The sequence below is a fragment of the Rhea americana genome, unplaced genomic scaffold, assembly GCF_003343005.1.
Source record: "Rhea americana isolate MKP2758 unplaced genomic scaffold, rheAme1 scaffold_168, whole genome shotgun sequence".
NCBI classification, from domain to species: domain Eukaryota; kingdom Metazoa; phylum Chordata; class Aves; order Rheiformes; family Rheidae; genus Rhea; species Rhea americana.
In genome coordinates this window covers 1390366-1415987 of record NW_028185794.1, presented here as the reverse complement: position 1 = coordinate 1415987, position 25622 = coordinate 1390366, and the positions used below count along the sequence as shown (strand labels likewise).

Below are 25622 nucleotides of genomic sequence, written 5' to 3'. Positions count from 1 at the left end.
TGTGCCATCAAAGCAGACGCCTGCAATTATTTCTGTTAAATATTATGTTTCATTAACTGTAAAATATATAATTAATAAACTTCCCTCCTCATTTTTGTTAAGTTCCACTGCAAAGACCTTATTACAGAAATAAATCTTTCTAGCAGTGCATGTCAACAGAAAAGAGGAAGGTGCACGCCTCTGTGTACGTGATAATTTCCTTATGAGAAACCGAATTACTAGGGAGGAATAATCATCTCTCCTCACGGCTAAGACTGTAGATACACCCCACTCTGAGACCAGTTGTTTAAGCTCATGCCTCTTGGAAGCAGACAAGAAGAGACTGCTTTGGCTGGCAAAGATGACGATCTGAAAGCATTCTGGCAAATGCAAGGCTTTCTTTCACTGGCAAATCTGGAAAACAGAAATTAAATTCATTTTTGATTCACAGCCCATTAAAAACTTCCTCTGACTATAAAGCTCCTCAGAAAGATCTCCCTGGTTAGGCTTATACCCATATTCCTTTATAAACTGTATTCATCTATCTCATAATACAGTACTAGGACAGTACAACTGTGATGTGCTTTCCGTATTCATTAGAAGTGTTTTGATTTGGGGATGTTTGGTGATGGCTGTTAAACCATTCCAATTAGAAACGCTTAAAAAATGTTGCTGAAATTTGACTCCAAGCATAAAAATTCCCCTTAGACTTTGTCTCCACTTGTGATCTTTACCTCAAGTTAGTTGATTGCCAGTTCACCAGGGGTAATCAAAATATTTCCAAAGGCTGTTCTGGGCAACCTTTTTTGCCTTGCTGCAGGCTACAAATGTTCATGGTTTGCCCTAGGCTGGTGCTCATTCCTGCCCGAGTTGGCACAAGCACCAACACATGCCAAACAAGGAGGAAAGCCTGCTCAATCAGGATTCTCCCCTCCAAGGCAGAGGGGATCAAGAGATCAGTGGTGGAAAGAAAGGCTCTGCATGTGTATACACACGCACACACGTGTGCAAGCATTCACTGGATAGACAGAGATGCAACTGCTAGGTCTGGAGAAGACAAAAGACCGCACAGAAGAGGACTACGCAGATTTTAATGAACCTCTATTAYCTTGCTGCTTTTTGAGAGTCTGGCTACCCAATGATTGCCAGTCTCAGGACATACTGGCTTAGCAGAGAAAGACAGAGGTTCTCATCTTAACTGGCATTTGCAGCTTTTTGCAATGAGGTGAGTTTGGGGAGGGAGAGAGGGTCTCATTTCCTGGTCATCCTTTACAAATTTGTTGCCCAATTTTGCAGTCTTTGGCAGACTGAGTAGGGAGAGCAAGAATTTCTTGGTCCACATCTACTGGAAAATCTCCAGCCACTGCTTTGGAGCAAGCCAGGTCTCTAAAAGCTATACGGGATGTAGCTTGTCCTACTACTGCCCCAAGTCTAAAGAAAGGGAGCCATTCTCCTAACAGTTCTAAYTAGTAGTTAAAAACGTTAAAAAAGGCAACCAAAATGATTACACAGAAATTCTAGAGTCAGCAAATTATCTAGTTAAATGATATGTATACAAACACTAATCCAACAGCAACTGAAACCTTCCTAAATTTCTTATTATATAAAGATGATAACAGTATACAAGAAAGACAGAGTCTGAGCATACTGTGTTCCTGTTCTTGTAGAAGAAATCATGAAAATATTTTAGATGTCATCTATATGAATAACATCTATATGCAGTTACACAATTAGTATGGTTTGAGAGTGCATTTAAAAGTACTAGAATGAAGGTCTGAAGTCCTGCTACACAGCTATTTGTCTGGCTTTCCCTCCAAGGCAGGGGATCATACACCAGCCCATTTCCTTCAGTGTATCTCTCTGCATAACCTTGGTATACACAAATAAAAAAAMCGACATTTTGTATACAAACATACAATTACACTTTATGGTGTGATACTCACACTCTTAGCTCTCAAGAGTTAGGAACCTCTTCATGCATATGGACTTATTTTGAGACTGCCAGGTATTATTTCATTCCATGCAATCCTCGCTGGGCCAGATCCGGAATACTGGAGAGCAAAGATGGAAAAGTTAAGTAACTTAACTCTCTGGTTCTTTGCTGCAGAAGGAGGAGGGAGCAAGGAGGCTAAGCATCTGGCTTTCCTGCCTCTCTAACAGCCTGGCAGGAAGGCTGCTGTCAATTCTGCCTTCTGCCTTGTTGGAAGAAAGCAGAAGTGACAAGAGGCCTTTCTGGCAGGCAGCCAGGAACCAGAAATTCAATCGAGCTACCTCCTGAAACTGGACTTTTTTGGAAACTCTTTCCCTGAAATTGCTTTGCCTTTAAAAAATGTTTGTCACGGTTCAGGGCCAATTCATCATCCCTGTTCTCCTGGCTCTCCTCTCCTCCAAAAAAGCACGATTTGCACAAAAGGATTTCTATTTTCTGGACTGCTCTACAACCAGCCTCACCCATAATAAATACATACACACATAAATATGCACATACTCGCACAAATAACAAATATTGTTATTTATAGATTTGCACACTGCCATACACAGATAAATATATGGGTGCATATCTGTGCTACATAACGTGCAGGGAGAGAAGTAATACTGCAGCTGAATTCGCTCTGTATTTGTTGATTAGAAAACAGWGTGTGGGACATACGCTCTATCTCTAGGGCTTAGACCAACTGGTTATTGGCTGGTGCTGTTGTTCCTCTAACAAGCCCCTGGATATATCACTGTGGCTGTAGAGAAATGCAGCTGAAAGAGCCTTTCACTGTCGGTAGCAATCTGTCACTTCACGGATCTTACCTTGCCTCTTACAGCACAAAAGCTTCTGAGCTGCAAGTCAGTGCTAGGAGAAAGGTCATTTTGCAGGTAGGCTGAGGTATTTTTCTGTATTTCTGGGAATGCATGGCCAGCTTGAGGCACCGTCTGGATGCTGCAGCATGAATTTCAGCCTCACATATGCCTAGCTATAATTTAAGACGAGGGAGCATTTCCATTACAAACCCCATTTTTTTTCCCATGAATTTATATCTTAGCTATTTGGCTTCACTTTGGGGTGGACCTCCACTGAATATATTCACAGGCAGGGAGAAACTATTTTTCTTGTACAAYGTCTAAATCCAGCTCAGCCTCTTTTGGTTATAAGATGGTGAAGGAAATTACGTATGCACACAAACACTCACAAGCACATACAAAAAGCTTACACAAACATAGGCCTGCAGAGAGATCTGTTACCAAAAAAAAAAAAAAAAATTTGCCAATGCAAATAAGTTCAATTTTAGTGAGTGAATTAATTTGACTGACTTTATTATTTTAAATTACTAACAAGTTCCAGCAAACTTAGAATGCAATAACCATTCTCAGGCTTTCATCTACGTTAACTGGAAGCAGATAATATACACTGATATAAACGGTATCAGTATAAATCTGTGATGGCAAACTCGGAGGCAGAAATCTGACATATGATGAGCCCCTCTCATTGCAGCRGTGTTTTAACAACTACTGTACGATTCTCCTCCCCTACAATATTCCAGTGTAATGAATCACCCTCAGACAATGCAGAACCCCCGTATTTTCACGAATGCTGGCTGAAAACTGACCTTCACGGCACTCAAATCTGTTTATGACTTGGTCTGGCTTAGTAAGCCTGTTTGTTTTGTTTTTTTTAACTCTTTATCGATTCTACTTTGATGTAGTCCAATAAAGCACACTGATAGAAGCAATTTATGTCAGCTCGTGCCTCTAGTTCCAGGAAAGCCTCCATGGCATATATAAAGAGAAGTTAAGCAGCTTGCAAGTAACATAAAGGTTATCCATTTATACCAAGCTTACTAGTTTCATTCAATCCGTCTCCATGACTGAGATTAGGAATGACTTTCTGTCTCTCCCACTCACAAGCAGAAATAGATATGATTCTCTCTACATATCACTTCCTAATGTCACAGGGAGAAGKCTGGAGACGTGAGAAGGGTTTTCCCACTGTTACGGCCTCGAAGACAGCCTGCATTTTAGAGGGGAAGAAGCTGCAAGCGCCCACTGAAAGGAGACTGGCATTCTGCTACTTCCTACCACAGAGAAATCCATCCTGCGGCATCACAGCTGCCCCAGTGGCCACCAGTATGAAATGCAGGGCTCCAGTGGGCCAGGCGTAACTCCCAGCCAGCCAGGCTCAGGATCGCTCCATCGGCTGAGCTGCTTGTGGAGCCACTTCTCTCTTTCCAGTGTCTTAAAACAGTTGCCTGTAGCTCCCTTGCTTTTAACTTTAGGCACCTAATGAAGACGCTGAAAGCTGGGATAAGAGCAATCCAAGCTTTCGTGGGCCAGCCCACCGGTAACTGCTGCCTTTCCACCGGCCCTGAACATGTATTTGTGTAGACAGAGTTACTGAATGAAGAAGAACAAGATGTAGGAGAGGTTTCCTGAGGACTCCATGTCTCTGCTGAGGAATGGGACTGGCAGAGTGCTCTGGGTGGAGACGTGAGATGTCCCTGTTCACACCTGCTGCCCAGAGCCCAGCCTGGAGCCCACAAGAGTCTCCATGCTGACAGAAAGAAGAGCTTAGCTCCTCCGGTGTGCTGGATTTGAAAACAGAAGAAGGACGGTGTTACACTCAGGCTCAGATCCCAGCTGTACTATGGGCTCCTGGTAACCTGGTAGAGGTTCCACAGCCTTTTCAGGCTGCATCACTCCGTTAGCAAAATGGGGGTGTTAACCTTCCCYTTCTGCCATTGTTATAACAACAATATCAAAGCAAGAAAAGCTAGATCAGGCAGCCGGGAATATTATGGATTTATCCTATCAGCTGGAGATGTTGTGGCTATCCTCAAGACGATGCTGTGTCCCTTTTTCTTTTGTTTCACTTCCAGACTTTTCCCTTGTGGCTGGAGAAATACTGAGTAAGAACATCATTCAAGAAAGCCGTTTAGTGAAACCCATAGCACTTGGTGGATCCTAAGTGCAACATAATAGTTTTCTTTAATGAGAGTTTCTTGCTAAGAAGACAGAGCAACTGGGCAGAGAATAGCTGAGAGCTACAGAGACTGGAAAAGTGAGCTCAATTTAGCCACAGAGCAGTTTAAAGTTCCTGCTGCATTTTTCCTCTAAGTACAGCAAATCCCCTCACCAAGCAACAACCCAGGTGGCCATAAATACTGAAATGCTAACTGTACGCGCAGCTTGCGTATCTTAGAGAGGGTGTGCAGACAAGCATAGCAGGACAGCAGCTGAAAGCAAGGCAGAGTGTCCTTCCAGGGAGGCAATGCCACCTGTCACCGGCTCCAGGGAGCTGGGCCCTGCTGGAGGCACGTGACAGTGGTTGGATTTTCATTCATTCAAAGCTTCCTGCAGTTACCAAGCAGTGATAGAGTTTCACTCTTCATCCGCTGSAGCCCAGGTCAGAGGCACCTCCAGAGAAGGAGCTCAGGAGCTTCTCCCAGGGCATGCAAAACACTGGAAGATGAGGGGTTGTCTAGAAAGAGTGTGGCCACTGTAGCTCATCACTCACCTAAAGAAAGAGAATATAAAAGAAAAAATGGCCTCTTAACCCAGCTGGATCTGCTGCCTCCCCTCAGGCAAGACGCCACAACTCAGTCTGCCTCTGTGCAAGGCCCCCAGGGAGTCACCAGCCATAAGAAGACACAAGGACATGGAGAGGACATAGAGAGGTTTGTTGGTCAGAAAGGTCCAACTCACAGCTGACCCTGTGGCCCAGAAACATGTTCTGATCGTTTCCTGTGGCAGCCTGTGAAATGTTGGCCACTCTAGGACCACCCTGATGGCTGGAAGTGGTGAGGAGTACGCGTTTCTGTTGACCTCTAATGTCACGTACTTTCAGTTCACACACGCTGCCCTTGATTTGGGGGGGGGGGCCGCTAAGGTAAGGAAGTTCACGTTCAGTTATTCTCAGAGCATCGGGATCCAACTTCAGGCTCTTCCTTTATAAAAAGAGGAGCTGGAAGGCCTCTCATCCCCACAGACAGAACTCTCCATAGCCCCRAAGGAGGAGGATTTCCACCTCCATTCATTGCACACAGGACTGTAAGCTATATGGGTAGGTGGATACACACAGGGATGATGGATGAATGGACAGACAGATGGACGGATGGCTGTTAAGTGTCACAGACAGGTTGGAGCACAGGCACACAGCTTGCTGAGTGCAACAAGGCTGCTCCAACTGGGAAGAGCTAGAGGTAGTGCAACAGTCCTGGCTGATATATGACACACGCGAGAGCCTGCAATGCCTCACATCTCGCAACGGTGAAGGCTCAACCTGTGACCCCCCCAGCATGTGCCTCACTCAGTAGCTACCAGAATTCCCATATGGCAGTTGCCGAATGATCTGGACTGCTGAGGCCTGTCAGGACAAACACACCAGGCTTCCTGGCATTTCACCCAAGAGTTATGAAGCCRTCACTCGTTCAGGCTGTCTCTGAGCGGTGCCAGCAAGCCTGGGTACACTGCCTGCTTTTCACCTGGTTGTCATTTTTGGATGATATCACTGAAAGGCATTTTGGAACTTCAAGACCCGCTAGTGAGAACGAGGCCAAATTGCCAGCCTTTCTGCTTCTCTCCTTCTCTTCTGCTTGCTTTCTTCCGGAAAGTTTTCCATGCTAAGTATAGATCCTAACAGGTGCATAACCAGAGGGAAGTGTCAGGGATGCAGCTGTCCCCACAGAGGCCTGCATCCATCTCCATCTGTCTCACTGGAGTTACCCACACCGCCGAACTGTGCTCTTTGGACATGGGATGGGGGAGCATCAGAGATACAGACAGGGAGGAGGCACGTGTATACACGCACACGCACAGAGGGAGGAAAACTGTTCCAGGGAATGCCACAGACAAAGCCTCTGACAGCAAACTAATGCATCCTTTGAGACTTTAAAGAGCCCCTGCCACACACAGGCAGGCTGCCAGCTAACTCATCGCTCTTCCTTGCCATGCTCACAGCTTCATGCCAAGGTCAGGGTTTAAACAAAGGCTGTCTGCTTTGTAATCCCCTGTGCCTCGTTTGGGGATGCCACAAGGGTGGTAGGAACCAATTGCAAACCAGGGCCAACCCCTGTGTAATGACTGAARTGGCTGCCTTGCCACCGCTCCCTTGCCAGCTGCCAGTGCTTGCTGCCACCTTCCCAGCCCTTCCAGCCTGGGGAACTGGGAGCGCAGGCAAGATAAAGGCAGCTACACAGCCTGGCTCAGAAAACACACAGGAGACTACACACCAGCCCCAGCACCAGGTGAAGTGGTGAGTTCTGCAACTTAGGTCCCTCAACAGCCGTAACACACATCAGAGCGTGCAGGTGTAAGATGTGCTCATTTTTCATGACACCGACCTCTACATCCAATGTGGCGACAGGAAGTCCTAGCTCAGCACTGCAGGGGTGCGGTACGGGGTTAGTCTTACTGGACATCAAGTTCTCTCATCTCCGTGGGGGGACGCCCTGCAGAAATAGAGATAAGCAGCAACCCTGCTCACAGACTAAATCACCGTCTTACCCCTTAAGGTGTCATGACATAATTTCAGGCTGGTATGACACGAGGAATTAATCATTTTGAGACACACCACTGCTCCTTGCTGCTGCGTGTTGCACCGAGAGCAGCTGATCTGTCATTTACAAATCTGGGTCCTGGGATGTGTACTCTGCTAACAAGCTGGCTTGACTTAATAGGAGCGTGATGAAAACCATCCGCAGAGAACAGGATGGTACCTTGACACAAGCACTCACGACTGCTCCCAGAACAACGAATGAGGTTTTTGCATTCACACTGCCCCACCACAGAATTCACCCCAAACTGCACTTGGGCCACCAAGTCCAAGATCTGAACTCAGGAAACCCAGAGTTGACTTAATTGCTGAAGAGTAGTGTCTTAAACTGCAGGAAACCAAACCACAGGCAGAGCTGAGAGGCCTGCCTGGCACTGAGCAAGGGGTGGGAAGGTCTGAGTGAGAAAGACAAGTCTGTAAATCTTGGGCAGAGGGAAGATCCATTCCCTTCTTTTATTCCCTCGTGAAAATGAAACCACAGTTCTGCTCACAAGCCTCTGCCCAGTCGCACCCCCCTGCAGGAAGATCTACAAGTTCCGCAGTCTCTGGGACAGTAAACTGCAGTCCCACCAAACTGGGAGAGCACAACAGCAGCCTGCAGCTGCAGGGCAAGCTGTGAGGCCAGGCAGATGTCACAAGGAAGAGAGTGCGATAGTGACACTGTCATCTGCACTGCCCTGGTGCATGTATCTCTTTGCTCCTTAGAGGCTCCTCAGCAGGGCTGAGTTGAAGAGATGCAGATGTTTGGGGCCTCCTTGTTCCCTAACACACACATTTTGTCAGGGCACTATTCTAACAACTTCAGATGCAGACAACAGCAGGAATTTCCTCCAGTAAGAAGTGCAAGATCAAGTGTGGATTTACTAACACCAGCACTGATGAGACCAGGAGAGTCCAGGGGAGGTCAATCCCAGGTTGCAGAAGTCTCCCAGGATTGTTTAGGGAGGAGGCATCAAAGCGAAAGAAGAGGAAAAGAAATGTGTCCATGGCATGTGCTGTTTCTAGACATCTCTGAAAAGTAACAGTCAGCTCAGATGGCTCCAGGGAGGGAATGTGTTACAGGGAGTCACAAACCTTTCACGACCAGCATCGAGGAGACTCCAGCTGCAAAAGAGCCCCAGGCTTGAGCCAAGTGCCTCACAGCCTGACATCTGACAGCACTTTCAGTCCCACTTCGATCCCCTCCTGCCCAGTGCAGGGATGCACCCCTGTGCTACTGCCAGGACCAAAGTGACTGTGCAGGAGAAGTGATGTAGCTGACTCTAGACAAAGGTCGGAGAACAAGCACCTCGTTGACTTTTACCGTGACTCAATACAGGAACAGCGAGCAGGGACTACACCTAGAGAGGAAAGGATGCAGATCATTGTTGAAGCGACAGTAAAAACATGGTAGGTGTTGTCAGACACAGCATCATTCACTCCACTTCAGGAGAGCTGCACTGTTCAGCCATSCTGTGGGAGAAATATCATCTGAATTTTTAATCACCATCTGCAAAGTATATCTCTCTATATAAGGATATATACAGATACATATAAGCTCAGTAAGAAGGGACTCTTCCTCATGGGCACAGTTTAGCTCCAGCCTGTTTTTTGGGTAAGCATCTGCTATCATGCAGCAGAGAACTATCAAATCAAGAAAAGATATGGCTTACACCTGTATGCCATTTTTCCACCAAAGCCTGGTAGCCCAAATCCCACAGCAGGACAAGACACAGAACAGACATCCAGCAAAGCCATCTGCAATTGAGCTGCACGGCTGGAATATCTGCAAAATTATGCGATTCTCTGCCTGGCCAGAGAAAGTGTTTTTCTGCCCCTCGATGAAACCTGAAGAACCTAGGCAGCGGAGAGGTGAGCTTCTCAGTCTTTGCTCTCAATCCTAGCCCCAGTGTGACTACAGCCAGCACCCAGGCTACAAGCACCTTCATACCCTGAACACAGTAGAGCTGAGCGGGATCTGGTCATGAACACGGGATCTGGGCTCTGACTGTGCACAGGRCCCTCCCCACAGAGTGCCACAGGGCAGAACTGCAGATCTGAGCAGCTTGATCAAATTTTGCACCTGTATTTTATGGCACGAACAACAATCCAGCGGGGTCTGATATGCTCCATGGGATTAGAGTTGGTGAATTAAGAATATAAAAAGATATTGTCCAGCTGGATATCAGCCCTGGAAGCCCCAAACTGCCAACAGTCTGCATTTTACTGTGAAGTTTTTAGAAACAGAGGGTTGTTCTCAAATCCCCAGCTCCTGGGGCCCTGCGCTTGCATGCAAAACTCTACTTTTGTTATTGCAAAAAATGGCACTCTGAACTCTCACAGCTGAAAAGTCTGAGAATGTGGCTCAAGGATTAAACCCCTCCTCTCCAGATCTACAGTAAATAAAAAGAATTAAAGCCACATTTATAAACTCTAAGGATTTTAAGCCAGTTTTGGAACTGTCTCAGGCAGTTCTGGCACTCCCTGTAGCTAGTGAGTGAGACTCAACAGGAGATTTGCAGCAGAATAAAAGGGAGTTGACCATGAGGACCAGGATGGTTCTCTCTGATGTGGATGTTTTGGGAAGTGGAAGAAGTGGCAAGAAGGAGGCACAGGAAACAAAAGGAGACATCTGAGACACAGACAAACTGCAAACTGATCTCTGAGCCAAAATCTCCTCTCGGTCACGCCTGCCCATCTCTGCAAACATATCTGGCCTTTGCACAGAGGTTTGAGGACAAACTGACCTGGAATCTGAACAATAGGACTAAGCACTGGATCAGCAGAAAAATGATTGCAGATATTTACTATTGCTTGCTATTGGAGAGTTATTGTTACCACAGAACGTTTGTTTCTCTGAGCCACATTGTGTAAGTGTCTGTGCCTTTGCTAGATTTAATGGTCCAATTATCACGGGCTGTGTCACCTCCTCCCCGTTCTGCATGATGAGACCTGCTCTCTTGCCTTCACTCCCCTCTCCTGTTTTGCTAACAGGCAAACACACCTTTGCCACTCCTTCATGGGTAGCCTTCTTTTACACTTCTCCCATGCTTGGGGCTGGTGGGGGTTGGGGAAAGCCAGACAAGTGGAAGAGGCAGCCTCTGAGCTGGGTATCTCACCCTACGAAGGGCTAGTCGGGAGTGAGTCCTAAGACACTCCATGACTTCACGTACAGAAGCTGAGGTCTTCATGTGCTGTGCCCTTTCACAGTGAGCAAGAGGCAACTCTTCCACATGTCACTGAGAGCACTGCCAGCTCGTGACACAGCTGGCCCCATGGCAAGGCACTGCTAGTTTTTGATTTCACCCAGCATGAATCCTTTTGCTGCATCTAAGGATCCTGAGGGTGATTCCTCTTCTCTGGGTGAACATCTAGTTTTGTTCCTGTGGAGCTGCTCTCAGGTCAAGGTCTCCTGCCAAACAGTGCAGCAAGTTACTGTCCTGGTGTCCAGTTGCTCTGGCCTCTGTCATACACTGGCATGTCCAGYGCCTGAGCAAGTTGCATCTAGCATTAACAGCAGGAGCCTTGGCAGAGATGTCCCAGGAGAAGAGCAGTGACATAATCAGGGCACTGCCAGACAAGGAAATGCTTCCATCACCTGAGGCTGTGAGGATGTGAGGATGTTGCACCCTACCAAGTATCAGTCCATCTCCTATTAGACCCACAATTCATCTTCAAGCAATGTCCTGCAAATATTCCAGGAGCAAAGCAACTTAGCACTGGCACACCACCACTTGTAGGGCAATACCTCAGCAGGGAACCAGCAAAGACAAGGAAATGGTCAATGCTTCTCTTCCCCACCGTGGCCATTCTATAGCAGGGCCATGGGGAGAGCCAACAGTTAAAGAAAGAGCAGAAGGAGGAGGATTGGCCTGGGGTGGTGGGTAAGGGGCTACGTTCCTTTTCTGGATCCCTAAGAGCAGCCTGTGGCAGGTCATCCAAGACCTACCCTGAACGCAGATCAGCATATCTGAGAGTATCAGCTCCTTGTCAGGGTATGGAAAGAGCAGTATAACCAACAGCATTAGAGAGTTTCACAACAGGATCAGACATTTATGTGAATGAGAACAGCATCTGCAGTGACACTCGCTCAAATGAAAATCATAACAGCTATTGATTCTTCTGCTCCAGGGTATAAGCTGCTTGCCAGCTGGGGTCAGGGTGAAATCTCCCCCCACAGGGTAGTACTGCACAATTATGGGTATTATGGGAGTTTTATGCCTTCCTTTAAGGCATCCGGCCTCAGCTTCTGGTGGAGACAGGATACGGGGCTGGAAGGACTATTGGTCTGTTCAGTTCAGGCAGATTTTATATCCTAATACAAAATTTATAGTTCTCACTGAGACTCCATGCAGCAAAGCTGCCTGCTCTTTGCATCTCAGCTTGTATTGCAAAAGTAGGATTGAAAACTTGGTGCCTCCCAATGCTCCTTGGAGTGACACAACCCTGCAGGTCCTACCTAGGCTCACTGTCTCACCCAGACCACGCTACAGTGGCCCCGGCTTCTCTGAGGATCAACAACCTGACGCCAAACTTGATTCAGACACCTGATGGTCACAGCGTGTTACAGTCCTGAGCTCCCGGGCTCAAGCGATCCCTCAGCCTCCTGAGCAGCCTGGATTACAGACACGAAGCACCAGGCCCACCAGCGGCAGAGGCCTGCATGCAGGAGACGTCTGGTTCCTACTTCAGCATTTACAGCGGGTGTGAAATACTGCCAAGCACAACGCTAAGATGAATCCTCCTCGCAGCTCCACTCCCCGTCCTGCTCCTGGCTGCCTCTCCACCCCTTCCGTCAGCGCACTGGGCCTGGCCCCACCTAACTTGCTGCAGGGAGTGAACAACCTGTTTTTTTTTCTGTTGTAGGGTTAGTTCTGGGCCAGTCCAGCATCCTCGAGATGTTCATCCAATACCAGAGGAGTATCATGGAAGTAGAAGGAAAGGCTCTGCTTGGCTGGGAGCAGGGATGGGACTGCAGCTTCAACTGGCTGACACTGCTAGCTGCAGCGATGGAGGGCCCCGGGCCCTTTCTTTAACCCGTATGCCCTGAACTCTCTCCATCAGTTGCTTTGCTCTTACTTGCCTGCTCGTCCTTGCACATGAGACCTGACTGACCCGTTCTGGCCTCTGGACTGAGCAGAGCTACCAGCAGATTTCCCGTGCCTGAGGGAGCCTGGGGAGCTGCATGGCTGGGCTAGCACTGAAAGCAGTCTGGGCATGACCTGCCTTCCTTCTGCACGTCCCGGCCCACTTTCACCCAGCCTAACACTCCAGCCCGTTAGCTGGCTCCCAGCACAGGAGGGTAAGTCTGGGCCCTGATGCTCAGCACAGGGACCTGGTGCCTTAGAAACTGTGGAGTGGCAGCGATGCTCCTGGGAGCATAAGTCAATCACCTAGACTGCTCCTATGCTAGGGAGACCCACGTCCACAAAATCTCKGTAGCAGCAGTTGTAATGCAGGTGGGTTGAAGGCACTCTGTTATTTTAACCAAGCCTTTTGACTCTACCACTCTCTTCAGCAGCCTCTCACACTGGCTAAAGTGCTGGTCCRTAAGGCTAGTCAGGCTGCAGAAGCAAGAACAGCTGTCTTAAAACAGTATTTCAGAATCCACATGGAGGTCCCTTCTGCATGTACGGACCAGCACCTCATTCATCATTCAGATAGCCAGACAGAACCACTCATCTTCATTTGACAACACCTTTTATCAACAAACAGCTAGATTAATTCTCACGCCCAGCCTGTGAACTGGTCAGGATCACCAGCTTCATTTACCCAGCCAGGGTCACCTTTTCCTGGCTCGGATACTGCACGAGGCTGGAGAGGAAAAGAACTGCCTGGTGCAATCATGACACTTACAGCAGGACTTTTCTGAAAAGTCTGAAAAGTCCRTATGCCCCCAGCTTGTTGAGCTGATTATTTTGGTGTCTAAGTGGAAGATGAGTTCTGCAACTGCAGCCCATGTGGTTAACTTGTGGCTTGCCCTAAGGGAGTCAACGGCACTGCTGGGAATAGAATCCAGGAGTCCTGACTCAGGCTTTCTGCAAAACCACAAGGCCTGCTGTTTCCATGCCTGTTTTTGTGCTCCTGTATCTTTGCTGGGGCCAGCACAGCTCTGGAAATGGCAGGGTTTAAACTGCTTTTGCAGAGGTATAAGGGGATCTTGCCGTTGCTGCGGTGCTCAGGCATGGACCGCCAGGCATGTGGAGCAGAGAGCGCCGTAACCCCCCTCCAGCCCTGGCTGTGCTGCAGGTGGCTCTGCCCGCCGGACCCCCGACAAGGAGAGGTTACAGCAGCAGGCTGCTCTGCATGCCGTGGCGCTCCAGCAGCCCGGCCCCTTTGGGTCTGCGTCCAGCTGCTAAGCTGCAATAGCTTCCACCTTCCCACYGTTCCTCCTTCCCACCTACTCATTACCGCCAGAACCCTCTCAAGCGCCTCTTCATCCCACCGACTGCTGCCCCAAAGTTCCTCTACCTCCTCCACATCACTGCCATTCCCAGTGCCTCCCAAGTTGCTCTTCCCACCGTTTCCCATCTACCTGGGTTCACCAGCCAGCCATCTGGGCAAGAGCCAGCACRTGTTGCAAGGCTGAAGCTCCCCACACCAACAAGGACTGACCAACAAGGCCGTCCAGGCAGCCYGGCTGGCTCCAGTCGCTATGCTCAGGTCAAACAGCTTTGGAGGCTGCACACAGCCCACAGGCCTGGTGTCTAAACTGAACACGAGATACCTCTACCCGCTTGTGAGATCTGGCTGGAATCAGTCAACGTGCGCGAGAACTACTGGAGGAGCACTGGGTCTGACAGACATGCATCTTAACCACGTAAGCCTTATTCCCGCTGGGAAACACGACCGAGACATCAAGGCCTTATTTCAAAGCAGGGAATGTCTCTTGGTGGTACACAGACCCCAGTTACGAACTGACTGCACAGCTTCATGAGGTAAAACCACAGCCAAAACCAGAGCCCATAAGCCCCTCCTCTGACACTAAACACCAGTGTCTTTCTCAGCCTTGGCTGAGCCGAACTCAGGGTCATGTCACCTACACAAGATTTTGAAATATAATCCACCACGCACCACTTTACTCCCTTGCAAGACACCTTCCACAGAGGCATGCAGCTGCACCCCACGCTTTGCTCCCCTCCACCCCTCAAATCATAGCACCGTGCTAGGTTTTTCCTTCGCCCCTCTCCCTTTCCTGGGCACTGTATGTCTGGGGGAACAACGTCCTTATTCATATGGGGATGGGGGCCAAATCGTAAAGAAGATGGAATGACATTGTCTCAGCTGACAGGCTGATCAATGCTTTTCATGCAAAATTATGCTTTCTGCRACTAATAAATATTGATCTTTTTTGTTCCTGTGTAGCAGTGCAATAAACAGTGACTTAAATATCTGCCAACATTAAGCATCCTCCGTTGCTTTCCACCGCAACTAGCTCACTCTCACCACGCCAGCTCCTCTGCAGTCACCAGCCAGTAACTGTTTGCATTTGTTTTTACATTTGTTTCAGCCCATCTGACAGTGCGATGCAAAAGCGCAATGCCCGATCCCAAAGAGGGCACAGCTTCTCTGTGAAGACCCATCTCCCTTGAATTTTCTGTCCTCTAAACAGTGCTTATGTGACAGCGTTCATGGAAAGAAGTTAAATGGAACTGGAATGAGCACTGGGGAGGGAGAGCAGGGTCATACCCTGGGCGCTTTTAGGATAAGAAACTGGAGAAACTGGGCCAAGTGCAGAACAAATGGAAACATTTACAACTACTTGGCAGGGGAATCATGTAAACTCTAATGGGCATGGTCAGACTCCTTGAAACTCCTTAAATCAAAGCTATGAAGCCTGGTAGCAAACGCCTGGCTACAAGCTTTGCTGGACACAAGGCATCTATTCAGCCTTGCTTAAAACCCTGGGTCCATTTTGCAGCTGTCCTGCTCTATTTGCTCCTCTGCTGGAGAGTGAACAAGCAATGTTCTGCTCTGCATTTCACACCCACTTGGCTCTCTTGCCTTCCCAAGTGCCACACCAAAGGGCAAAGCAGTGGTGACTCAGGCCTGCTCTCATATGCAGCAGGGTTCTCAGGGGAAGGCAGGGTACTCTCCAAAGGGTCCAGGGTGAAATAGTCTCCGGAGGTGAAAAAAACATCTTACAGTGCAAAGCAAAGTCCTGTAGCACTGGGAAAGCCTCAAGTGGCTGAGTTTGCTCAGGAATGCCAAACCAGAGGTAAAGACCTCAGTAGAAAGGCTGATTTCATGTTCCTGGCTGGGGAGCAACCTCTCCCCTGTTCACCGTGGTGCTCCCAGCAGGCAGAATAGCAAGAAGGTGACCTTAACCCACAGGGACTCATGTGTGGATCACCGCCCATGTGACAGCTCAGTTCAGCTTTGTTTCTCTCCAATAAACACCCACCCACTGGAGTAACGGCAGGTCTGTGCACATCACCAAGCAATAGCAACACATGAGTGCAGGCTGGGAGTGGGCCATCACAGAAGTAGCCATGGGTCAGGGAAGCAAAATGCCTGCTGCACATYCACTGTGACTGTTCTGCTCAGATGAGGACTGCAAGGGGGTTCACCGAGCAGGATACATGGGTTTGTGAGGCAAACCAACAACACCAGGAGAAAAGGAGAAAAACAGTATGCRAACAGTCAGCAGAGAAGCAAAAACAACCTTTGAAGCAAAAGACCACACAGCAAAAAATCTAACATAAAAGCACCAAAGCTAATGTGTCTTATTATGGCTCACCTGACTGAGGAACAATTTTGCTGCAGTTGGGCTGGCAGGTCTGAGAGTGTTGTAACTTCCTGGGGTTCAAGAGAAGGGGAGGGAGAGCTATTCAGGACGGGACCTTCTTTCTCCAGAAGACTGCAGCCTGAGATATAAAAATATAGATTGTTTCAATATCCTGATTTTTAGTGCTGAGCCCCTGGAGCAGCCCTCCCCAGTCAGGATCCCAAACACCCGCTGCAGTGCGTGGGAAGARTTTTGTGCCTCAGAATGGGGTCCAGAGAAACCACTAATGCACTCTGAGGTGTGAGGCACTTACATYAGCCTCTGGGGAAATACAGGTGACAGGGAAAGGCCTTAAACCTTGCTCCAATCCAAGGGGTTATGCCCCTCATTACAGGGGAATCTCTTCCCCTGAGATTCACAGCTCCAGACTCACTCCTCAGAGAGAGCTGACAGTCCTTCTCAGTCCCAAATAGGACACACATTGCTCTTATCGCAGCTCTCTGCTGTGCAGATGCATTGGGTAGATGGCACTCAGGCAGTCTGAATATTTGACATCAAATGATGACTGGAAAAAGTCCTGAGATGATAACTTCTGGACAAAAAGCTGAAAGCCAGCTGAGAAGGCCCCTAATCACTAAGCTAGATGGTGTCTGCTKCTGGCCTGGCACATCCTTTGGGATGCTCTGCAAAGCAAACAACTGTCCCCGGGAAAACTGAGCATTTGTCGCTCTGCCTCCAGCCAGCCCTCAGCAATCCCAGCTTGCAGCCCCCAGACAAACAGGAGGGTTGTAACTGTCAGGCTGTTACACAAGGGAAGGTAGCAGCCACTAACACAACCCACCCAGGGAAGCAGCACTGTGCTCTGGTAACTGCATCCTATCCACTCCGTAACTTCCGATGGAGCTTAGGAGCAAGTCAAACTCTAACACTCAGCGTTAGGGACTTGCAGAACATAATATCAAAAACATATAGCTGTGCCTTTGAACTCACACGAGTGTTCGGAATAACTCTGTTTGGACACAAGTATTTAAGGCTTCCTAAATTTTTCTCCTAAACTCTTAYGAGGCTCTGGGCCATGCTCTCACCAGATCTCACTCCATTTCCTCTCCTCTTCCCATCTCCTCCTGAATGAGAAGAACAGCATTTCCCCATCTCCCAGGAGTACAAGAAAGAGAGCTGCACTGGAGAGCATGAAGTGTGAACTCAGATACAGGTCTGAAAATAGATTGATGATGACAGGGCAGAGGCCTGGCTTCAGTCACTCCCATCTGGCAGATGCACAAGTGATTGAATTTGTTTACTACACACAGTTTGGAAATAGATCGCTTTGCTGAAGCGACCAGACTCATACGCACCATGAGCAAAGGAGTTAAGTTGCAACAGTGAACCAGAAAGCAGGAAGGGCCAAAGGTCTTCTGCGCTCTGTAAAATTTCAGGAATCCCCATGGGTGCCGTACACATACATACACACTGATTCTAGCAGATGATCCTTCTCGCTGCTCCAGTTCCTACCACTTAATTGTCATTATTTCCCTGTTTTGGGGAACCTACTGTAATGCATCATGTGCCCTTTCTTTCTGGAGACACTGCTACGTCAGGTAAGGACCAGCCCAACCTTTCTTTACCTGTGTTGGCATCTGAATGGTGTTTAGGATGACCTGAGACTTGAGAGTGTGCCCCACTCCCTATCCTTCCAGGGCAAAACACGCCTTCAGCTGCAATTTTAATGCATCCCATTTTTCCCTTCCCTACGCTGACAGCTGAGTGCTGAGAAGGCATTTCATAGCACCAGGCCTAAGGTGAAAAACCTGCAAATCAAAAGACACAGACTCTGGACTAAGGAGCCTAAAAGAAAATGGCATCTCCTCCAGACTATGAATGGGCTTGCTAAAGAGAGCTTCCAGTCCTGAGACCCTCCCCTTCCCCATCCCCCTGCTGGGAAAAGCAGAGAGGCCAAAGGCTGCTGTTCTAGCAGATTTGCAGGAGTGGGAGTTGAAGAATCAATGAAGCTCTGAAAGCCAGTAGGGAAAGTCATTCTGCACCTTCCTGACACCAGGAATAAATGATTCAGTGGGAGGGGGAGAAGGGGGGAAGCTCAAATGAGGCTGGAATTACCCACTGGAGAGATACTTCATCTTGAGGAATTGCACTTGCTGCAGCGTTCATCTCACTGAGCCACGGCAAGGCTTTAATATCCAGCAAAAGGTCAAACCTAAACAGGAATTGTTACAGCTTCTCGGGGCCCCCGGCGCCTGCCTGCCTGCACACCGGCCCTGCGCTCTGCAGACCCTCGAGCTGGGCAGGGTGCAACCGTGAACCGAACCTGTGCGTCTAGACCTTGAAGCACCCCATGCGTGTAGTAACACTCGAGGTGCTCACGGGTCTTGCAGTGGCTCTACAAACATTCATCAACCCGTTCCACTCTTGCAAAGTATTATCACACCCAGTTTATTAACAACCATCTTCCCTATTAGTTACAGCACTTTCCATCTCGTAATCCYGCTCTTAACTCTGCCTTACTAATCTCTCCTGATGGCAAAGTGACAGAGCCTGGAAACGAAACCTGTGGGGCTCAGCTGCACGGGCACTGCTCCAGCCACRAGACACACGCTCCCCCATGGCCCCACCGCACAAGCGCTGGTAGAGTTAGTTCTCAAAGGCAAGGCAGAAAGCAGCCCTAGGACCAAGACACCCTCTGATCTTGTGCTCTGCTACCCAACAGCAATATTGGACAATCTAGGGCACTACTTTGATTCAAGGGTGGCATTGATTTAGTTAGCTCCCCTTGGTCTTAGCCCTCAGCCACGTCTCCTCTGGGTCTGCACTTGGCCTCTCCGTGGTTCAAGAGATGGGGGTTTTCTGCCTACGCAGCATGACCAGCCTTTGGTACCTCAGCAGTAGAGGTTCCCGTTGTGGTGGAAGGGGTCTGGATCCYTGGAGGCTTTGCCATCCTCTTTTCACCTGTCTCCTCTCTCTATCCACTTGTAGAAAAGCCACAATAAATACTGGGAGCAGGTTGTATAAACATCCTTCTACCTTCACACCAGTTTGCCCCGGGTGTTCTGGTATGGCCTCTCCTCCTCCTGCAGCAAAAGGTGTAGTCAGCATCGGGTTAATGATACTTCCAAGCTCAGACAGCTCCACAGAGCTATTAACCAGCCGCAGCCAACCCAGCCGCCTTCCCTTGCAACAGAGAGGGCCACGAGTTCAGCTGAGCCATCCAGAGCCCAGCATGGGAGGCACAGCACGTGCCTAGGGGAAGCCTGAAGTCCTACGTGCAGAGCTTTATCATAAGGCCTGAGCCTTGCTGCTAAGGGCATTCTGCTGCTTCAGATCCCAGAAACAACAGCGCAGGGCTTTCCTCTGCCAGAGCACACAGCAAGAACACAGGATCCAGCAGGAGGCCAAAGCAAACGCCTGATACAGGGAGGTGGCTGAACTGAACCACACATGATTAACTCCCTCCTTCCTGGGTTCCTGGACACAATCCATCCCAGGTCAAAACACAGGAGCTCAGTTGGACAACCTCCTGCATTCACTCCCTCTCAAAAAGGGACTGCATGCAAAAAGAAAGGGAGAATCAAGTGCCTGCCCAGAACATCCCAGTAACCTTCACCCCATCAGCTGCCTTACAGGACTGCAAAGCTCCAGCGGACGGTTACACCGCAGCCAGGCTGCTCAAGCCTCTTTATCAAGCTGCAGAGCTAGCAGCCAGGAACAGACATGTCTCCTTGGGTGTCTTGAGCAAGGTGAATTCGGGGTGACTGTTGGGAGCTTCCAGATGTTTCTACTCAAGGCATTTAATTRAGCAAGGCACCTGTTTATTGTAAAGCAAGGTGGGATTTCAAGGCACTTTAGGGCTGCAGGGGGCACCTGTCAGTTCCTTGCTCATTTGAAAACATCACTGCTTTATATGTGTTCTCTGAGCAGAACTGCAATGACTTTCTGCTGGTATCTTGGTCCTGACCTACTACCCTGGCAGTCAGTTCTCCTCCTGCCCCTTGCTCTGACCTGGCATCTCCTCCCCTGCTTACCTCCCGCACGGCTGCCGYTGCTGGCTCTGAGGAACTCCAGCCCTGTCAGATTTCTCCAGAGCAGGAGGTTATTTGAGGAATATGGTTTTATGAGGATCACATTGCATGTTCAGGTCTGCTTCTAACAGCTGAATCTTTCTGCCTCCTCTCAGCTCCAGTGTGTGTGAGTCCCGGATGGTCCTTCGGGGCTGTGGGAGCGACTCTCCTCTTACTCACCTGCCTCATACCTGCCTCATACCTCCCTGGCTATCTCATTCCTCCCACTTCTACTTTGCCATTGCTTCTGTCTCCCTCCATCCACACATCTGCTCAGCCTSTCCTCAACAATTTGTACCCTTCTTCCACGCCTCAGACTCAGTCCTGCTCTGGGAGTTTGGTCTCCCTATCTCAAGGTGTAGCATAATTCTCCAAGAATAAGTTAGGCATATAGGAGCTGTGGAGAGGAAGACAGAGGTAGTGGGAGAGCTTTCTGCTTCCCATTTACCATCCTTTTGCATGATAAAACTGGGGRTACAGAGAGGAAAGGACTGAACTGAAACCCTTTTATAATCCCTCACTGCCCCCCAAAAGAAAACCAAGTAGGGCRGAGGGCTGATCAGAGGTGGATTTTATCCCAAGTAGAACTAACAATTAGCTTGTGCATTYGGGTTTATAGCAAAACTGGTCCCAAACTCCAGGACCCTGGGAGGAAACAGAAAGATGTGAGAACTGGCAATTCTTCCGACAGCCCCATGCCTCCCACCTTCTGCTTCAGCTCATCCATCATGACCTAAAGTCCTTTTGCTTTCCTGTTCAGGACCTTGTGAAACTCAGCCAATGCACATCCCTCCTGCCCAGCAACCGTGGCTGCCCTTCCAGCTCTTCCTGATGAACCTGCCAACCATGATGGACAACACACTGGTTTCTGTGCGATGTGGAGAAACATCCCTCAGGGAATTGCCTGAAACTACCACTCTCATTTTCACTTGTGACTTATGCCAGATTTTGTTATGTACAGAAAGATTAAATTTTGCTAAGGCTACGACAAGATAATTTTTTGTTCAAATATTTACAGTGTAAGCTCAATAGAAAGTCAACAGAATCCTGCTGGACAACACTCAACTATCCACGTCCCCTAAAGGAAAAAAARGGGGGGTTAATGCAATATTTAAAAAACCCACAGAGATGTCCAAAATTCAGCCCTCTTGATTGTTCCCAGGCCAGGCTGAATCTGGGCTATACATCCATGTCTCTCAGGGAAGCAGACACACAGGAGACTAGAAGACCTTGCTGGCCTTTCCTTCCTAACAATGTTGAACATGTGGACACGGCCACAGTATGTCACCAACCCCCCACATGGGAATGCTAACAGGGGAGTCATAGACTGTCCATGAACTGGAACCAGCAGCCACATATTTGGGAAGCCAATGCTGTGGAAAATGTGGTTAGATTGCTTCTCCTGGTGTCTGACTTTGTCAAGCTGTTTGTGTCTTCTGGATACAGCATTCTCCTGGCAATGAACTGGAGGTGTCATTGGGAGATTTTGTTCTTTCTATTCAGGATGTTTAAATTCAAGACTCAAAATTGTGGTTGGCAGAGAACAGGGGCAAACAAACAGCAAAATGATCTGCTGTCAGTTCCTGTCAGCCCAGCATAGGCAGCTACACAAGCCTGCAACAGTTATCCCTCACGTCTGTGAGCAATGTTTGAATACAGAGGTAGCAACTCGAGAGCCTGTCACTGCTCAGACAACAGAAAAACTAAAAAGGATAGATGCTAAGTGCACTGCCACATTCACTCTCTGTTCCTTCCTCTGAAGGGTCGGTCAACCATCTCCAGGAGCTTCCTGAAAGCTGTCCTCTGATATATTCTCCTGTTTGGGCAGCTACTTCTCACAACGACATTGCAGAAGCAATGTTTTATTAGCAGAAGGAGGCTGAATTCACTTAGAGCAGCAGTGAACATTTGGCAGCATGAGGAATGTCTCCCATCCACCCAGCTCTCCTGACTGCTTCCGATCACRTCTGTCTACTGCTCACCCCACCCACGGACCCTCTTTTTGGCACATCAACCTATTTCAAGCTCCCCTCATCCACCTTTGCTGCTGCTCATATCTTTCTTTAGTGTGTGCATCTGAGGTTTAATGCTTATCTGGGAGTAATACAGTTCCATTTTGAAAAAGCTCCTGCAGCAGATGCAGAAACTCAAGTAGGAATTGCTCTCTCCCTTCAGTGCTCCTTTACACAGGCCTAGGGGTAAGASAGGAAACTTGATCTCCCACTGATAAGCACAGGCAGAATCCCTAAGTGAATAGCTGTGAAGAAAAGAACAGACATCTTCAGAGGGTATTCCCATGGGATGAAGGCAGAGTTGATTTAACAACCTTACTTCCCTGAATGGACAACCAGCTTCCCTAGGGAGGCAAAGTGAGTTTCTGAGACTTCTCCAACAAGCATTACTTTTCTGAAATGAAGCGCCTATCTTTGAAGATTTCTCATTTATCTCCCAGTGTGCTGGACACTGTGTAAGCAGCTCTCTGTTCACGTTTGCTCTGGTCTTTCATGTAACTATGTCCTACAAAGGGCTCAGCAGCAGCTGCATCCCATGCCAACTTTCCTCCTTGCCAGATGCAGAAACATTTCCACGCAGCAGTGGTGTGTGCGTGTGACCCTGGTGTGATCTCCAAATCCACTAGGCTCACAGAGAATGCAGGAGTGTACACAACTCCTTCCTCTTGGTCACCACCACGTTCTCCTGTGACAACTACAGACCTACAGCCAGCAGCTCAGTGTTCCCCCTGTGCTGCAGAAAAAGGGACCGCTGAGGCGGGAATGCAGACAATATCCCAAACAAAATCTGCTGTTTACAAAGTCCCCTGCAAATTGTTTACATTGCTGGGAAGAAACCATGGAGGAACAACAGCTGGGGCATTTTCTTCCCAGTGCTCCTGTGGGAGTGGAGCTGACGCACGTCTGGAAAGGGTGCAAACATATGAGGGAAAGGAAGAGGCAGCAAAATCCCAGCACCACCCACTCCCCTAGCCTGCCAGGACCTCTGGCTACCTCAGCATGCACACATGGTTCCCTGAGCACACTCCAAGGGAGCTGGCATGTCCCTAGGGCACAAAGCAGCGTAGCTGTGTCAGCTAGTACAGACATATGCCAGAGACAACCTGCCCCAGGCTCCAGAGCAGTGTGTGCCGTGGTGAGGCTGGTCAGGGGCTGCTGGGTGATCTGAATCCCAGCTGCTAAAGGAAGCAGACCTGAAGGAGCCAGTCCTGAACCACCCTGGAGCCCCTTGGCTCTCTGACGCATGTGAAGTGCCTCATGACTCTCATCCCATGAAGACTCCGTGTGCAGCTCACAGAGTCAGTGAGGCTGGCCTTCAGCTATATTATACACATGTATTAAGAGTGGTTAAAAATGGGGCCTCAGAAATACCAGCATGAACATTTAGAAATCCTGGCATAAAATAAAAGCCTTAGTGTGCCTCTAATCTGCCCTGCTTCCTGTCCATGGAAATCTCTTTGAAGTGCCTGGGCATACAGCAATGTGTCAGTGGAGTGCAGCGAGCTCAGCAGAAATACTCGTGATCCCAGCTACCACSTGCCTAGAGCAGCCTCGGGCCGCTGATGCAGCAATGCTGCTCACCTGCAGGGAAGCCACGTGGCTGCCCAAGCCGGCCTGTCTATGCAGCTGAAGCAAGGACACGAAAGACTTTAGCTGAAGAAACAGAAGGGTTAAAGGTAAAATATACCCTTTACCAATACCTCTCCCTACATGCCTCGCACTCACACGCCTGCTCCCTGCAGAAAGGGTTCTGTTACACTACTTCAACAGCTGAGAAGGAGATAAGAAACCAGGGCCATTTCTGAAGGACGGTGATGAGTGCTCTGAGCCCAGAAATAGAGTCTGAGGAGGGTATACGGGGATGGGCAGCTTGCTGGAACAACAAGAATGGTGACAGCATATTCCCTACACATGATACAGCAGCCTGACCTAGTTATGGAAAAGAATACAAGTATAGTAAAAAAAAAAAAAAAAAAAAAAGTGGGCAAACTCACTCATTTGGTGTTCCAGGTCAGGCAAGGAAACCTTTTTTGCTCATATCAGAAGGGAGTAAATGATGTTCATCTGCATTTAGTCTCAACTTTGTCACCAGAAAAAGTCCACTCTCCAGAGCCAATTCTGCTTTTGCTCTCCACCCTGTTTGTCTTCCAGGGCCCAGCTGTGTCCCTTGCAGTGTGACAAATCCTTCTGCCAACCGGGAACGGGATGAAGGGTTCTCCCAGCACAGCTGAAATCTCAGCTTACAGGAATGTCAGAGGAAGCTGGAGGATCTCTCAGAAACTGAACTAAAAAGGAATCAGGAAAAAAAATCAGGGAAAAAAATCACTCTCAGGCCAACCCATAACAAAAGTTTATCAGTTTCCTCCATTGAAGAAAAAAAAAACAAATCCAAAAATATCTTTCAGAGACAATCACACAGACTGGTCAACCCAAGAAAAATTTTTTTTAGTTTTGGTTTCAGAAGATCTTGTGCATTTAAAAAATGTCATCCAGATAAATTTCTAAATAAAATGAAAATTTAAGAGATTTTGTTTTAAAGAAGTCAGAAAAGACTGAAGCTCCACTCCCACGGGACCGCTCAGTCCTTCTTCCTAGCGGAAACGACTTGTTGAATTTGACTAGAATYTTGCAAACAGTTTTGCTTGCCCCAAACATGGCTCAGTTACAGTGAAAAGGCATCTTCTGACTGAAGTTCTCTCACAGGAACATCAATCTGTAGGGATGCCCCAGTGCTCCCTAAGCCCTGAGAAACCTGCTTTGGTAGGAGGTACATACTGCTGGAAATCCAGGATGAGTCTTGGCTTCCTTCCTGGTGACTCAGCATGCACTAGTGCCTGCCAACGTCTCTCATCTCAGAGGGCATTCTCACCTCAGCACCCACTATTTCACTGAGAGGTGGGCAGAAAAGCCCTTGGGGCTTCTGCTTCTGAGTGTTCAGGTTGTGATTTAGTAGGAGCCTTTAGAAATGGGAAAGTGAATCAAATTTCCTTTCCAGAAAGTATTTGTGCTCCTTCCTTGCACTCACATGGGCTTATTATATTAGAGCTGTTTATAAAATCTGCTTGGATCAAGCCAATACTTAACCATTGCTTCTGAAATGATGTGGAACATAGTTTGCCTTTGTCAGCACTTGGAGTGAGGTGATGTTAGCACCAACTCCGCATCTCCTATTGCTCACAACCATCCCTTTGCTACACAGCAGGACTGCCACAGATGTAAAATAACCATCCTGATCACTCGTGTTTGTCAGCAAGAGCTTTCTAAAAGAAATCTAGGTGCTAGCCCAAATGTCTCATACATTTTCCACTTCAGTTTTA

At 48.4% G+C, this 25622-nt stretch overlaps 1 long non-coding RNA gene across 1 annotated transcript; it reads right to left on the bottom strand.

The window, feature by feature from the left end:
* Positions 1–176: 176 nt before the first annotated feature.
* LOC146598244 (uncharacterized) lies at positions 177–24512 on the bottom strand. The gene is made up of 4 exons (XR_014895302.1): positions 24300–24512; positions 16236–16362; positions 1923–2030; positions 177–393 (listed from the first exon to the last, which is right to left on the bottom strand). It is a non-coding gene; the product is annotated as an uncharacterized LOC146598244 (long non-coding RNA).
* Positions 24513–25622: the final 1110 nt, after the last annotated feature.